The sequence below is a fragment of the Chiloscyllium punctatum genome, chromosome 6 (assembly GCF_047496795.1).
Source record: "Chiloscyllium punctatum isolate Juve2018m chromosome 6, sChiPun1.3, whole genome shotgun sequence".
Classification (NCBI taxonomy): Eukaryota; Metazoa; Chordata; class Chondrichthyes; order Orectolobiformes; family Hemiscylliidae; genus Chiloscyllium; species Chiloscyllium punctatum.
Window position 1 is genome coordinate 68,750,949 of NC_092744.1, and position 16,846 is coordinate 68,767,794.

At 39.9% G+C, this 16,846-nt stretch overlaps 1 long non-coding RNA gene across 6 annotated transcripts in view; it reads right to left on the bottom strand.

Moving 5' to 3' along the window:
• Nucleotides 1-279: 279 nt before the first annotated feature.
• The window catches only part of LOC140479063 (uncharacterized), a 46,253-nt gene continuing 29,686 nt past the window's right edge, over nt 280-16,846 (bottom strand). For 2 of the 6 annotated variants that reach the window (XR_011960929.1, XR_011960927.1), the window contains exons 5-7: nt 13,022-13,251; nt 7,017-7,081; nt 282-6,044 (exon numbers count right to left, since the gene is read on the bottom strand). This is a non-coding gene — a long non-coding RNA (uncharacterized lncRNA). Of the gene's footprint in view, nt 6,045-7,016; nt 7,082-13,021; nt 13,252-16,846 lie in introns of all 6 variants that reach the window. The other 4 variants (XR_011960932.1, XR_011960930.1, XR_011960933.1 and 1 more) reach the window with 4 other exon arrangements.

Sequence of the window (16,846 nt, forward strand, 5' to 3'; positions counted from 1 at the left end):
AGGCACAGAAATATAGTTGCAGATCAGGATGATGTGAGTCTTGGAGGACAACTTTCAAGTGATGGTGTCGCCCTGAATTTCAGCACAACTCTAGCCCATCATAAAGGTCACAGAGATGCACAGCATGGAAACAGACACTTCAGTCCAACCCAGATAGTCTAACCTAATCTTATCCCATTTGCCAGCACTTGGCTCATATCCATCTAAACCCTCCCTATTCATATACCCATCCAGATGCCTTTTTGTTGTAAATATATTTATTAGCAATTTTTTTAACTTTACAAACATATAAAATTGAAAAATATAATCAATAATATCAGTATAATAAAAAGAAAACAAAACACAAATTACAATACAACTATTGTCTACTAACTACTAACCTATCCTATAATACAAAACAAACCCTAACACAGCACAAAACAACACCAATAAATAAGTAAATAAGTAATACATCAAAAAAAGAAAGAAAAGTAAAAAAAAAGAAAAACACAGAATACAGAACAGCTATGCTCGGTGCAAAGCTCCCAAACTTAGAATCGTGAATAGTTGTTTAATGTTTACTTTTAGAATAAAAAAAAATGATGTTATTTTCTTTAAATAGTGGAACTTAGGAGTTCTCTGTGACACATATTTTGACAGATTACAAGGCAAAGTGAGCTTTTCTGGGTGTTTGGTTTAATTAACAGAAAGGTTCACCTCCATGTTGGAACATCTGTACAAGTGGAAACAGTTTCTCCCTACCTACTGTATTCATCCATTTTGAAAACATCTATCAGACCTCCTTTTAACATTCTTCTCTCCAAAGAGAACAGACCCAACTTCTTCAATCTAGCCTCCTAACTGAAGTTCCTCATTGCTGGAACTATTATTGTAAATCACTTTACAATGCGATCACATCCTTCCTATAATGTGGTGCCCAGAACGTACACAATAGCTCACATGAGGTTGAGCAGGTGTTTTATACAAGGTCAACATGACCTCCTTGTTCTCGTGCTCTATGGCCTGCATGGTTGAAGGTCTCCTACTGGAGATACATTGCAAATTCTGTCCATCAAGTGGCACTGTGAACATAGTCTTCATCACAAAAAAAAACTGACTAGCAGCAACCTATATGAATGACCTTCTTTGATCTCTCAAGGCCTATAACTCTGTAAACCAGGAGGGATTATGGAGCATTCTTCTCAAATTTGGCTGCCTGCAGGAATTCATCATCATTCTGTGCCCATTGCATAACAACAAGCAAGCTGTGATTCTTACCAATAAGTCCATTACAGACCTAACACCTGTATAAACTGGGGTCAGGCAAGGATAGTACTTTCCAGTACCAGTACTCTCCTCCATTGTCCTATCCACAAAACACTACCCATATGCATGATGCTTCCCACTGGTGTGGAGTTGCTGTGTAGGAAGAGCAGGAAACTGTTCAGCCACATACATCTTCCTTTGATATAGGTATAACATAGGTGGAGAGTTTTATGCCAAATCCTAATTTTTGGTTTCGCCAAAAGCAGTCACCTTCACCTCACTTCTTGAATTCTGCTTGAACTGAGATTGTAATGAGGTCTTGAGCCAAGCACTCTTGACAGACTCCAAATTGAGCATTGACATACGTGGGAGTAAATGGGACTTGAATCCAGAGATAGATAATACCACTGAGTCACAAGAGTCCTAACTTCTAACAAGTGTGTACTTCATCAATATTGACCTCAATTACACGGTTAACTCTTGGGATACAATTATTCAAAAAGGGCAGCTCCTGTGGTTATAGACTTTTCTCTTGATGATCATTCAGGCCACCTACTTGAGATCTCAGTACTTTCCTACAGCGCTGATCTTTCACTGCAGTAATGATTTTGGATCAACCACTTTCCAGAGGTGGAGTAAATTTATTACATTGACAATCCTTACTGTCATATGCTGCGGCCTTTGCTAAAACCAAGATCAGAATCTATTCATCATTCTTTCAGTTTCTCCAGTAATTTTCCACTGCTTGAAACCCCATATAGTCAATTGTGCAGACAAGATATTTTTATTTGTTGGATCACTGTGGTTCACTTTACCTCAGTTTAATGCTAATCTTTATGAACTCAAGCATTAGTGTCACTGGTTGGCTCATACAATGTCTGTTGCTCCCCTTGATAGTATTCGTTTTGTACCTCACAGCATGGCAAGTTTAATATTTTAAAAATGACACCCCTGAGCATAGTTTCTTTAGCACCTACTTAGTTTTCCAAGTCATGCAGGTTTAATGTCAGGCTGAAAATTGTGTCTTCTTCTATCCTATACAGTTCAAAATAAGTGTCCAAAGTGTTGTGGACCATCATCATCAGCAGCAGAAGTATAATCAGTCAAATCTGTAACCTCATGTTTCAGCATCTCTCTCAATCTACCATTACCAAGCAAAGGACCAATCCTAGTTCGATGAGGAATGTGGAAGATGATGCCAAATGCAGCATCATATATATTTACAACATGGAATTACATGAATCCTAAACAGAGAAAATATCAAGTTCTGTACTCCGCTACAATGAATGTATCTTTTTCAAAGCTCTGCAGTTTTACAACAGCCAGAATCAGTGGTGGCGAATAAATAATGGAAATTTGAGGCAAGTCCCTAACTGTTCTTGTCCCCAGTGATGGCAGAGCTCAGGATGTGACTGCAAAAGACAAAGTTGAATTGTTTGCAATCACCTTCAAGCAGAAATGCGAAGAGAATGATCCATCTCCGCCTCTTCCTAAGGTCCCCACTGTCACTGAAGCCAATCGTCAGCCAATTTGATTTAATCTAATTTATATCAAGAAATGGCTAAATGCACTGGGTACAACAAAAACTATGAGCTTAATAACACTCCACCTGTAATCAGAAGTAGAAATGCATCTAACCAGGCCATTCTCAATGGCGACAAAACTGGAATTGACATAACAAAGTGAAAAACTGCCCAGATATCTCCCTCTTTGTCCTCAAAAATCAGGTAAAATTAACACCCCTCTATCTACTACCAACCATTAACAAGTGTTAGAAGATGTCATCAATAGAACTATGAAATAATACTTATTCACAAATAATTTACAGTCCAATGCCCAGTTTGGAATCTACCAGTACCACTTGACTGCATACCTCACTAAAGTCTTGGTGCATATATGGATAAAATAGGCAAATTCCCAAATAAAGTCAGAATAACTGAACTTAACGGCACAGCAGTGAACACTCAAGAATGGTATCAAGAAGCTCTGGCAAAAGTGAGGTGAATGGGTAGAAGAGGGAAAGCTTGTCACTGACTGGACTCAAACCTGCTAGAATGAAAGATCGTTGTAGCTGTTTGAGGCCAACCATTTTAGGACATCACTTCAGCGATTCTTCAAGGTATTATCATTGGCCCAACTGCCCTTAATCACATTATTTCGATTCCTGAAGAAGGGCTTATGCCCGAAACATCGATTAGATTCCTGAAGAAGAGCTTATTCCCGAAATGTCGATTCTCCTGCTCCTCGGATGCTGCCTGGCCTGCTGTGTTTTTCCAGCATCACACTTTTCAACTCACATTATTAATGACCTTGGGAAATTGTTCACCTTTCCCAACCTGATACCCCACTGTCCATCTCTTACCACCTTAAAGCACAATTGTTAACACATATTTGAATCCATAATAGATGAAATTTGAATTCAAATAATTCTGGAATTAAAAACTAGATTAATAGTGACCAAGTAACCATTGACAAAAATATCCATTTGGTTCACTAACGGCCTTTCACAATGCTGTCCCGACTTGATCTAGCCTACATATGACTCCTGAACCACCAGCGTGTGGTTGACTTCTAACTGTCCTTTATCTAATCCTAATTAACCTCAGTTTATGGGGCAATTAAGTGATCAGCAACAAACGGTAGCTTTGACCATAATATCCACATCCCATACAAGAATAAAGATAGAAACAGAAAAGCTGATGGGGACAAATTATCAGAGGACAAGGTTCCCCATGGGAGACTGGTTAGCAAGGTTAGATCTCATGGAATACAGGGAGAACTAGCCATTTGGATACAGAATTGGCTCAAAGGTAGAAGACAGAGTGTGATGGTGGAGGGTTGTTTTTCAAACTGGAGGCCTGTGACCAGTGGAGTGCCACAAGGATCAGTGATGGGTCCACTACTTTTCTTCATTTATATAAATGATTTGGATATGAACATAGGAGGTATAGTTAGTAAGTTTGCAGATGACACCAAGATTGGAAGTGTACTAGACAGCCAAGAAAGTTACCCCAGATTACAACAGGAGTTTGATCAGATGGGCCAATGGGCTGAGGAGTGGCAGATGGAGTTTAATTCAGATAAATACGAGGTGCTGCATTTTGTGAAAGCAAATCTTAGCAGGATTTATACACTTAATGGTAAGGTCCTAGGGAGTGTTACTGAACAAAGAGACCTTGGCTTGCAGTTTCATAGCTCCTTGAAAGTGGAGTCGCAGGTAGATAGGATAGTGAAGAAGGCATTTCGTATGCTTTCCCTTATTGGTCAGAGCATCGAGTATAGGAGTTAGGAGGTCATGTTGCAGCTGTACAGGACATTGGTTAGGCCACTTTTGGAATATTGCGTGCAATTTTGGTCTCCTTCCTATTTGGAGCATATTTTGAAACTTGAAAGGGTTCAGAAAAGATTTACAAGGATATTGCCAGGGTTGGAGGGTTTGAGCTACAGGGAGCGGCTGAATAGGCTGTGGCGTTGAAGGCTGAGCATTGAAGGCTGAGGGGTGACCTCATAGAGGTTTATTAAATCATGAAGGCCATGGATAGGATAAATATACAAAGTCTTTTCCCTGGGGTAGGGGAGTCCAAAACTAGGGGGCATAGGTTTAGGGTGAGAGGGGAAAGATATAAAAGAGACCTAAGGGGCAACGTTTTCACGCAGAGGGTGGTGCATGGATGGAATGAGCTGCCAAAGGGAGTGGTGGAGGCTGGTACAATTGCAACATTTAAAAGGCATTTGGATGGGTATATAAATAGGAAGGGTTTAGAGGGATATGGGCCAAATGCTGGCAAATGGGACTAGATTAGGTTGGGATATCTGGTTGGCATGGATGTGTTGAACCAAAGGGTCTGTTTCTGTGCTATGCACCTCCATGACTCTATGACAATGGCTGAAATAGAACAGATTCAAATATGAGGACCAGAACCTACTGCTGGAGGTGAGCAGAAAAACTCCATAACCACCCTTTGGAGGAGTTAGTTAGCAGTTCCTCATGGAAGCAGTGAATTGTACTGAAAAAGGTATAAAAATGAAAAATGGAGGGCTTTCCAAGTGGTCACAAAAGAGACATGCTGTGTGATGTAACAACATGTTCATTCAGTATTATAATTTAAAAGCACAGTGTTGATGTTCTACATATTATTTGTGCTGAATGCAATGGGTTGTTTATCTGAAATGTATTATCTATTTTAATGAAAGTAGTTAATTTCTTTTTTTATAATTATTTAGCGCCATCTTCAAAATATAAGCATAATAATTTCCAAAGTGTTAATTTATTCTGAAGAAGCATCATACTTGACTTGAAACATTAATTCTCTCCACAGATTATGACATATCTGTTTCCTGACTCCAGTGGTTGTTATTTCTTTCAGATTTCCAGTATTCACAGTATTTTTCTTTTATGAATATTGATTTTTTTTTGTTACCTCATCACAGGGCAATTTCACTCCCAAAGAGTTTTCCATTTTAATAATGTTTTCAGATAATGAACTGAGAAATTACAAATAAGGACGGAGGTGTAAAAAGACTTTCTTTTGGAATCCTGCTGCACTATCAGGTATCTTTCGCATATTCAGACACTTTAATCTTTAAATATTTACTTAACGAGTCCACTAAAGAACTGCATTCTCCAGGGTAACTTGAGACAAAAGGCAAGAAAAATAGAAGCTAAAATGTTGAGATTTTCAATTGAAGTCCAATGAACTCATCAGTATAATGGCTCATTTCAGCAATGTTTGGGCAACTTGAAACACCAAAGCTTATTAGTGTGGTCTCGTCACAATCTTGGGAATTTTCAAAGCATGCTGGCAGACAAAAAAGAACAATGTTATCTTTGCAATAAGACAAATCAGATGACAGTGGAGCTTATCTAAAGTCAATTCTATTAGTCCTGGGGAGGTATTGACCATGCCATAATATTGATTCTCTTGCACTGCTCTCCTCAGCCTGTTTAAATTACATCCTTTAATTTGTTTGTAGTTAAACTGAAGCATATTCTGGATGCTAAATGAATCAGACTGGCAATGTGGCAAGACTTACTGGTCTGCTCTTTATCTTGAGAGATTCAACTGGACAAGCAATTGCTAAGTGAGGCTGTACATTGTCATGTATGTAAATAGAGAATAACAGGTGGCTGGGACAACAAGGCTGTAATGGAATCAAAGGTTTGATAAATGACGCTCAAGCTCACATGCAAACAGGCAGGTTCAGTGGTTTCAAAATATCAAATGAAAATTGCATCCTTTGCTTGTATGTCACTCCCCAGTACCTCTAAAAGCAGACATCTCAAGGCACTGGAGCAGTATCACTAACACTGGCTGTACAAGACCCTGCAAATCCACTGGGAAGACAGATGCACCAACACAAGCATGCTCAACCAGGACAACATCCCTTACATCAAGGCACTGATCACCCTTTATCGGCTGCAATGGGATAGGCAAGTCATTCGTGAGACTCCCCAAGCAGTACTCTACTCCCATCTCTGTAATGGCAGATGAGCCCCAACTGGACAGAGGAAACACTGCAGGGATACCCTCAAGGCCTCTCTGGTGAAGTGCAGCATTCTCACTGACACCTGGGAATCACTGGCCCAAGACTGATCAAAGTGTAGGAGGTGCATCCGGGATGGCATTGAACACCTCGAAAGGTGCCGTCACGAAAAAAGTGGAAGCCAGGCAAAACAAAGGCATAAAGAGTGTGCTGCTACACCAACACCCCATCCACCCCTTCCCATGTGCGGCAGAATCTGCAGAAGCTGGATTGGACTGTATAATCACCTACAGGCTCGTTCTGAGTGGAAGAAAATCATCTTCATCTGCGCAGACCTGCCAATGATGGTAACCTATAAAAAATATATAATTGGATTATTTGTCTTAGTTAAAAATGTGAATTCATTCAATATAATCTATAGCTAAGATAACATGTAAGATAGAATATATGCCAAGGCATTATAAACCATCTGAATAATTTTCAGTGGCTTTTCAATGTCATTTCAACACTGAAACCATTTATGCCCTTGAAATTCGGGTTAATTTATGTCATTCTGCATAATGTTTACAGATGGTACTCCTGAAGAGCCAATTTTTTCCAGTACAGCTGTCTTTTAATGCTGGTGAACGTGAGTAATTTAAGGTGATGAGAGTTCATACAAAATACATAAATGTAATTTTCTGTAAAGTTTCAATTTTTATTGAGATTAACTACAGATCTGAAAAATACATTGAGTAAACAGACTGGCAATTTTGGAAATATTAATTTTAAACATTATGGCAAAACATTTTAATAGCAAATGTTAGCACCCTCTGATGGTGTAATTTGGATCCTGCTATAAGTAAAAGAAAGTATTGGTCTAAAGAGATTGACTGTACTTTTCTGTTCATTTCTGGCTTGTCTTGTCATCTAAGCAATAAATGATATCATGGACCTGTTATTAAAACTGATCAAGAGTAGCATAGTATCAAATGTAATTAATGTACAAGTACTGTTCTTTTTTTCTTCTTTTTCCAAATGGAAGAGGCAATTATGTATTAGTCATCTTTAGCAAACAATAAACTGAATTTTCTAAATCTTCAATGTTACAACCAATATTCCGAATATAACTGATGATGAATACTATCAGGTCTAATCTAGTCAAGTCTACGAATCTAGTCCAGAGACATTGAAAGAACCTGCAGAGTAGAGGAAAATCACCTTTACAAGTGTATTCAAAAAGAATGGGTACCTAATGAACACAGTCCTCAGATTTCTCAGCAATAAACCCAAACAAGCAGTCAAAACACGTCCAGAAACCCTAGCCACTCTCCCTTAGATCAAAGACATCTCAGAAATGACCGCCAGACTACTCAGATCCCTTGATATCATAGTAGGCCACAAACCCACCAACACACTAAAACAGCAGCTAATGAACTTGAAAGACTTCATATAGACAACAAGCAAAACTAATGTCATTTACAAAATATTGTGCAAGGACTGTAACAAACACTACATTGGACAAACTGGCAGAAAACCAGCCACCAGGATACATGACCATCAACTAGCCACAAAATGACATGCCCCTCTCTCACTAGTATCCTTACATACAGATAAAGAAGGACACCAATTCAACTGGGACAACACATGCATCCTAGGACAAACCAAATAGAGACACGCACGACAATTCCTAGAAGCATGGCATTCTAACAGGAACTCTATCAACAAACACATTGACTTGGACCCGATTTACCACCCCCTGAGAAAATGAACAGGAAATGACATCACCATAGAAAATGACATTGTCACAGGAAATGGCATCACTAACCCAAAGAAACCCAAATATATAACTAGAAAGCAGGAATCATCAGTAATGCTTTGTCGGGAGGCTCATGAAGATGTTACCTAGTATGGTGACGAAACATCTGAACATGAACCTTCTAGTTCAACGAGCAAACCTACATCCAGAACCTCAACCTGAGCTACAAATCTCCTCAAAACTCGCAAACCATGGAAAATTCTTACTTCATACATTATGGACAAACTAGATGGACATCATAGATCTTGGAAACCAAAGATGAAGCTGACATTCCCATTTATTTGGGTATTATAACTTTGATTCAACAATGGTCAGAGTGATTCTTCCCGTGTTATATATTTTTCCCCAGTTGTGAACTAACAATAGGTAAGTGGTAAGACCAGGGAATGAATATTTTGCTAGGGACTGGATCATTGGGAACAATTGCTGTGCAGTGGTCGAGAATTCTTGCAGATCTCACAGCGGTCAAATAAAGTGCAGTAAAGTAAAACAAAGAACTGCAAATAATAGAAATCTGAAACAAAAACAGCAATTGCTAGAGAAACTCAGCAGGTTTGGCAGCATCTGTGGAGAGAAAGCAAAGTCCAGTTACCCTTCAATAAAGCTGAAACTTTGATGCAAGTTTCCCCTCTCCTAACCATTCTGGAATGGCTCCAAGAATATGTGTAATTCCCACAGAGTGCACACTAGAGATTACCATTGTTGCAAATATCTAGTTCATGTGTTTTAAACTATAGCTTTTGATTTTGAGAATTAATGTTTTAACTGTAGAAAGTGGGATAAATTCAGTTAAAGTAAGTCTGAAGTCTATTGTGCTTCGAAAGTTAGGGCCTTGTCAAATGATGAACTTACTCGGCTAAAGGATTAAAGTAGTGATGTTTACAATCACTGCAGTTAGGACAGTCAAGAGAGATTTTTTTTGTTTTGCTCGATTAGATTAAAATCAGTAAAGCTTGACATGTTATAAAACCTATTTACCTCATAAGATCAACCAAGAAACTGTAAATGAGGGATAATTAAAGATTGGATTTAACAAGATCCACTTTTCAATACTAAGATACTGCAAACCAGTAATGCTTGTAAATCATTGCTAAGGGGATGACATAGAAAGGAAACTGGTACCCCACTTCACACAGAAAGGGATCTGAAGGTGCTTGTGGATGGGGACGACAGCTCCCACTATTGAACGCATCATGCCCACTAAAGTACTCTCACCCACTTCATCACCCCAAATTACTAATTCGTCCTGCCCTCTACACATCCTACTCACTCACTAGGCACACCTCACCATCTCTCCTGTATAACCACAATGGCTCTTTTCTCCACTTCTATTACCCTCAGTCCGTCCCTTTATCTTATTGAAGGAAAATTTGGCCACCCACTGGACTGATGATTCCACAACACTGCAAGTGACCTATCTGCAATCCCTGGATGAGTTGCATTTGACCTGCAGGACTGATTGTAGCTAACCCCCTGGAATTGAATTGGATGAACTCCTTGAATTAGTATTAGATTAGATTAGATTAGATTACTTAGATTACTTACAGTGTGGAAACAGGCCCTTCGGCCCAACAAGTCCACACCGCCCCGCCGAAGCGCAACCCACCCATACCCCTACATTTACCCTTTACCTAACACTACGGGCAATTTAGCATGGCCAATTCACCTGACCTGCACATCTTTGGACTGTGGGAGGAAACCGGAGCACCCGGAGGAAACCCACGCAGACACGGGGAGAACGTGCAAACTCCACACAGTTAGTCGCCTGAGGCGGGAATTGAACCCGGATCTCTGGCGCTGTGAGGCAGCAGTGCTAACCACTGTGCCACCGTGCTGCCTCAGCTGTAGTGATGGCCCCAACTAAGGGTATGATCCCTTGACTGCACTAAGGATTGGTCACCTTGATTCTCAGATATGTCTGTTTTATTGAAGGATACATAGTGTGCTTGCCATGAAAAGTGCTTGGAATATGCCAAAGGTATGACATTAAGGTAGCCTGGTGCTATACAGCAACATGTCCATCTCATTCACTGTTAAGTGCTCTGAGCCATGACAAGATGCCTGTCTGTCCTTAAGTGCTAAAAAAAAGCTGAAAGAGTGAAATGCGTTTCAGTTTGTTGAGGGTTAAATTTTCAGTCATATTGCAGAACAAAATAGAAACCACAGATATGAAAAGGCAGGCTAGGAGTGGAGCTGCACTATCAGCAAGATAGCATGGGCTTTGGATGAAATACGGACAATGCCTGTGAAAACAGTAGATAATGGAATATGTATTTGTAATGATTTGTACAAAGCTCTAAAGTGTTTCTAACCACTGGAATTAGTTTTACACTTTACAGTGATAAGAGAGATTTTTGTTGCATATATATGAAAATAAATCATAGGTTGACCTGATTTCCTGAGTTCACTTATCAATTTATTGAGTTGCTCAAAACAAAGAAATGCAAGTCGCAGAGGGTGGCAGCCTCCAAGTACAAACAAAAAGAGGGTGTGTTAAAAAACCTAACCTAAGAGCAATAAAATGCATATTATGTAGATTAATGCGATTTGTGAGAATTCTTTGCACATGAAGCAAATTGGCAGAAACATGCAGGTCCCAGGTGTCCTTGAGCTCAAAGTGAACTCCTGAAAGGCTGAAGTGTTGCATAATTTGTTCCAAAAGCAGCCATGCTGTGGTGATGCTGGGGGCTTGGCACTGCCAACATGTTTGGGTTAATGGTGGAACAGGAGGGTATCCATGGAGCATGCATGAAAATTGTAGTAAAGACAGAGTTGTCTGAAGACTTGGAGAAGCAAGTGGTGAGCTGCTGCCACCAAATAAATGCTCTGACCTTCATGTCTGGAATTGACACTATCCAATTTCTAAGGGAAGGAGAAAAGATTGGGAGCGGATTCAAAATAAGGCAAGCTTAGCTAATAACGATATACAAATTCATAGTGGTCAAGACTCATTAGCAAGATTCTAAACTCCCTTTTCAACTTTGAGGGGAAATTCAGTCTTTTGTTCTCCATGTTGAGAATCGGATTTTATTTTTCATTTTTGCTGTAATTTAAAATTTTTTTACCATGTCCCATACCGCTCAAGGGAATGTAAACTTAAGCCCTTTATTTTTATAAGATCAGTAGTTCATAAAATCATTCTAAAGATCATAGTGTTACAAATTATTGAGACAGGATACAGTTAAAAACAAAAAACAACATAATACTTCGCAAGTTGAAAATCAATAATTGTTTGAAGATTGAAACCCATTTAACAAACATGTCTCAAACATCAACAAACAATGAAGCAAAATCACAGCCAACTACTCTCTTACCTAATGACCTTTTCTCAGACAACTTTAATGAAGTCAATATTTCAAATGTTCAGCCAAAGTTCATTGTATTGCAAGGAGTTCATTTATTTACCTTGCATTCATTTCAAACAACATAAATGAACAATAATAGTTGAGTGACATAACTATATGATTCTCTTATTGTATGTATATTCTGCTTTAAGTTCGATGATGAGCTGGCTCATTTTAATCTTCAAGAGCCTCAGATTAGTTATTGTTTAAACTGCTAAAGCAAAGATGTGACTTTTCATGATACAACCAAGACTAATAAGAAAAATTAAGAAGTTACTCTTATTGACCTTATCAAACTTTCCCTTCTGCTGAGTTCAATGGCACAGAAAAATTAATCATGTGTAATGGGCATTCAAGTCAATATCACTGGTTTTACATTGTGGCGCAAAGTTAAAAAGAGACCTCACTTTCAACATAGGGAGAGTGAGGCATGTGGGTTTGGAGGTGAGGAGGAACAGAGGAACAAAGTTTATTCTCATCTTCATTACTACCTAATCCTGCCTCATTAATATTTAAGTTCCCATTCTACCATCCACCGACCAAAACTAAAAACTCCTGATACAAATGTCAGAGTGGGTACCTAGTGACTCCAGCTTGCTCCTCTGGACCTCCATCATGGAGAAGCCAGCAGAAAAATCTTAAAGCAAGCTCCAAGCGGTGGCCACAAGTCCACAGATGCTGGTATCCAACACATACCAGTCTCTTTGCACCATGAGGCACATCTCCGATACACTAACTGTACAAATTGCCTTTCTGTGCTGCACTTTTGGTGCAAGTAGCACCTTGGATTATAAGGATATTTTGTATGCAGGGATATGTTCCATCTCATGGATTAGACAGGCTGCATCTCAGGGCCACTCGCTTTCTTTGTTATCTGTCATTCACTTTGCACCTACCTGGGTGCTTACAACATCTATAACAAGACTTGTATTTTAGCACTTTTCCCCCTCAGATAAACCAATGGATGCACTGAACATACATCTTGATGTGCCTTTTAGTTAGCACACAGATATAGTTGTTAGCAGTCATCAAGCAGGGGGTTAGTAAGGTTTGTGTATATTGTTGTGCTATGTCAATTTCATAACTACAACATGTGCCAGCAGCATACATGGCAAAAACATTGCAAGTGCTTCAAACTAAATGGCCTCACCTCAAAGTCTAAAGGAAGTAGCCTTCAGTCAAGTCAAGGGAGAAACCCTGCAGCCAGGGGTTTCCAGTACAATAGTTGAAGGGCAGCCTCCAGGCACTTGGGGGTGGTCGTTTGGCTGCTTGGTGCAGTTGGTGCGAGGAACCTATAATCTTGGGGGATAGGGAGCAGAATGTTGTGCAGACTTCCACCCCCGTCTTGCCTCTTTCTGCCCTATTGTGGGCAGCTATTTCCTGGAATGAGAGAAAGGGGAAAGATTAAATAAGATGAAAGTGGATGGAACAGAACTGGTGCTAGAACAAGTGGGGTAAAGGTATCTTGAGTGAGTGAGTAGGCAGTGAGAAGCCAGGCAGTGTTAGTGGTGTTGAAAAATGTGATGCTGGAAAACACAGCAGGCCAGGCAGCATCCTCCTGCTCCTCAGATGCTGCCTGGCCTGCTGTGTTTTCCAGGATCACATTTTTCAACTCTGGTCTCCAGCATCTGCAGTCCTCACTTACTCCTAGTGTTAGTGGTGTGTGGAAATTGGATGGGTAACAGCAAGTGAGGGAAGGTCATACAATGATACAGTCAAAGGAAAAGGCCCTTTGGTCCATCAATTCTATAATGGTCAAAAACAACCACCTAACTATTATAATCCCAGTTTCCAGCAATTAATCCATAGAATTGTATGCTTTGGCATTGCAGTATACATTAATACACTTAAATATTTTGTGCAATTACTATCCTTACAGGCAGTGAATTTCAGCCTCCCACCACCAATTCCCTCTAAACCTCCTATCTCTACCTTAAATCTATGCCCCAGTCATTTACTAGTGGTAAAGTTCCTTCCTCTTTATCCTATCTACACCCCTCGGACATATCAATCAGGGTCCCCCTCAGTCTACTCTGCTCCAATGAAGTCTATCCAATTTCTCGTCATACCTAGAACTCTGTAGCCAAGATAACATCCTGGTAAATCGCACTGCACCCTCCCATAAGGTGGATGCCAGAACTGCACACAATACTCTAACTCATTCAACCATTTACACAGTTCTAGCATAAACTTCCTGTATTAAACTCTATGCCTAAACCAGTAAAGGCAAGTATCCCATATGCCCTCTTATCCACTTTATCTACCAGTCTCACTGCCTTAACAGATTGATGGTCAGGCACACCATATCCTTCTAATCCTTGGTGCTGCCTAGGGTCCGACTATACATCCTGTATTCTATTGCCTTGTTTGTCCTGCCCAGGTGCATCACCTCACACTTAACTGAATTCAATTCCATATGCCACAAATCAGCCCATCTGACCAGCCCATCTATATCCTACAGTAATTTAAGATTATCTTACCAATTTTCATATTATCTGCAAACATTCTGATAAACTCTCCTACATTCAAGTCTAACTCATTTATATATACTCCAAATTACAGGAGTCTCAACACTGATTCCCGCAGAACCTCACTAAACACAGGCTTCCAGTGACAAAAATACATCTCAACCATCACTTTCTACTTCCTGCCACTCAGCCAATTCTGGATCCAATTAGACAAATTTCCTTGCATCCCATGAGTTCTTACCTTGGCATCAGTCTCCCATGTGGTACTTTAGCAAAAGCCCTGGTGAAGTTCAAGTGGGTTACATCAAATGTACTGTCCTTATCTAAATACCTGGTCATGTCTTCAAAAAGTTCAATCAAGTTGGAGTGACATGACCTCTCTTTAATAGACCCATGCTGACTGTTTTCAATTCATCCCTGCCTCCCCAATCCAGATTCTGTCCCTCAGAATTGCTTCCAGTAGTTTCTCTGTTACGGAGGTTAGTCTGACTGTCCCATGGTGTTATAAGTCTTGCATGCAGCAGTGAAAGTGGTAGAGCATGAAGTTTGATGGGAGGTGGGTGCAATAAAACAGATAAGGTGAGAGTGGGGTAGCAGAGAGAATATGGTGGCACTTAGCCTTGTAGAATGGAGAAGGTTGTTGATCTTCATTCTCCACTGCTGGCCATCCCTAAAGAAGGCTGAGACCACACTGACCTGGGTGGCAACCTTGGACAATCAAGCAAAGTCTGGTGTTGTGTCTTAATCTGCTGTGGAAAAAAGATGTCTATCCTCTGCATTACCCTAATCTAACATGTCCTCCAGCTCCCTGTCCACAAAGTGGTATGCCAATTTCTTCTTGTCTGCCTTGTCGGGACAAATGTCACAAACTGTGCAGGACATGTCCAGACTGACAGAGCTTGTCTGGATGCACAATTAGCTTTTAAAGATACGCAGGCACCAAGGCTCCTAGTGATGAGTACTTCTGGCTGCAGAAAAAGAGAGAACTGAGATAGTATTGAACAGGTGGAGGCAAAGAGATGTGTTATGTAGTCAATAATGCTAGTTTGGGACAACAGCACTAGAATACTTTCTAGGTTTCAAGTAGAGAAATCCTCCATGAAATTGATGAATCTTAACAAAATATGTTAAGATTAGGCACCATGTATTTAAAAAAAAACCAAAGAAATAAAATTTGTTGTATATAATCCCACAGTCTTTCACCTCAGTTTCCAACTGATGTCACTGTTGAAGTAAACGATGGTAGGATGAGTAGCTAAGGTGATATAAAAGGCAAATAGAATTATTTTTGGATCTAAAGTCATGAAATAAATGACTAAATAGGTTAAGATTGTAAAATACCTAAGATGACTAAGGTTAAAATGTATGCACAGCTCCTATAAGAAAGGAATAAGTTGCATCATTTAGACTACTAAGAATGAAGCATTATATTATGGAAAAATATTTAAGCAGTGAGACAATTTTATTTGATATAAACAAAGGAACATACTGGTGGAAATCTTAAAGATTTTGTGTAAGCTTATCAGAGGTAAGCAATGAAGATTGATTCTATTAGTTGAAGGTCCTGCAGCTTCCACCCCTCTCACACTCCTTATGTCCCATCCATGCCACCTAATGTCTTCCAAAATATCTTCCCAGACCCCTCATTGCCCATCATTCCTCCATGCCAAGTTATGCTTCCTAAACAATCCCCATGACAATTCATCTTCAATGCAATATATGGCACTTGCATGCTCATACATTAATTGTACACTATAGAGAAGAAATGAATACTATAGTGACGCGGATGTGCAAAAGGAAAACCTTAAAAAAGTGATTTATTCATAACTTATCACTATACTTTATAAAAACTAAATTTATAAACTACACTTATTCACTCTAGCTCAGTAGGAGTGCCAATTTTCCAGACTCTAAGTTTCAGTGACTGAAACTGCAAGGCACTTGGAATCACTTCACTTTCTGTAAACAAACATTGCAAAATCGATAGAGAAGAAAATTCCAGAGCTGTCATTCATGAAGGGATGCTGGTGTTTCAGCTTGGTAATGCTTGCCTGATTCTTGTAAAGGCTGTGTCACAGATTGATTGGTAGCTTTATCTGTTTCCAGAATTTCAAAATGTTGATTTTAATGAGTATATGATTAGATTACTTACAGTGTGGAAACAGGCCCTTCGGCCCAAAAAGTCCACACCGATCCGCTGAAGCACAACCCACCCAGACCCATTCCCCTACATTTACCCCATCACCTAACACTACGGGCAATTTTAGCATGGCCAATTCACCTTTGGACTGCACATGTTTGGACTGTGGGAGGAAACCGGAGCACCCGGAAGAAACCCACGCAGACATGGGGAGAATATGCAAACTCCACACAGAGAGTCGCCTGAAGCGGGAATTGAACCCGGGTCTCTGGCGCTGTGAAGCAGCAGTGCTAACCACTGGGCCACCGTGCCGCCCATATAGTAGGCAATTTGGGGGGCATATAAACAGCTATCTTGGCATATGTAT